This window comes from Limulus polyphemus, unplaced genomic scaffold (assembly GCF_000517525.1).
Source record: "Limulus polyphemus unplaced genomic scaffold, Limulus_polyphemus-2.1.2 Scaffold8963, whole genome shotgun sequence".
Taxonomy (NCBI): Eukaryota; Metazoa; Arthropoda; class Merostomata; order Xiphosura; family Limulidae; genus Limulus; species Limulus polyphemus.
Window position 1 is genome coordinate 18,006 of NW_013674573.1, and position 894 is coordinate 18,899.

The following is an 894-nucleotide window of genomic DNA, read 5'->3' on the forward strand; positions in this document are numbered from 1 at the left end:
AGGCACCCGGGGTGTTAGGTTTAGAGTAGGGTTGTTTGTTCAATTAAGATGGTATCCTTGATTTTTCGTTTGTTTATGTTGGGTTCTTTGTTTAAAATGACTGTGTTTTTAATATTTTCATATATTTCCATTTTTGAGACTTTATTAGAAGCTCCTGTGTTTTTATTCAAACAGTTAGAAAAATCCACATGGTGGAGCAATAGCTTCAGCCAGAGTGTGAAATGTTAGCTTCACTGTAGTGCTCATCATACTTAATAACACAGGAAAAAGGTTTTGTGGCCTTTACTAATCATGTTCCAGTAAAAGTTAGCCTCAAGTCTTGTACTTATGTCAGTATACCTTATTGTAACCTTATGCTAGAGAAGACATATATTGCTTGGCCTTTACTAATCATGTTCCAGTAAAAGTTAGCCTCAAGTCTTGTACTGATGTCAGTGTACCTTATTGTAACCCTGGCCTTTACTAATCATGTTCCAGTAAAAGTTAGCCTCAAGTCTTGTACTTATGTCAGTGTACCTTATTGTAACCCTGGCCTTTACTAATCATGTTCCAGTCAAAGTTAGCCTCAAGTCTTGTACTTATGTCAGTATACCTTATTGTAACCCTATGCTAGAGAAGACATATATTGCCTGGCCTTTACTAATCATGTTCCAGTAAAAGTTAGCCTCAAGTCTTGTACTTATGTCAGTGTACCTTATTGTAACCCTGGCCTTTACTAATCATGTTCCAGTAAAAGTTAGCCTCAAATCTTGTACTTATGTCAGTGTACCTTATTGTAACCCTGGCCTTTACTAATCATGTTCCAGTAAAAGTTAGCCTCAAGTCTTGTACTTATGTCAGTGTACCTTATTGTAACCCTATACTAGAGAAGACATATATTGCCTGGCCTTTTGT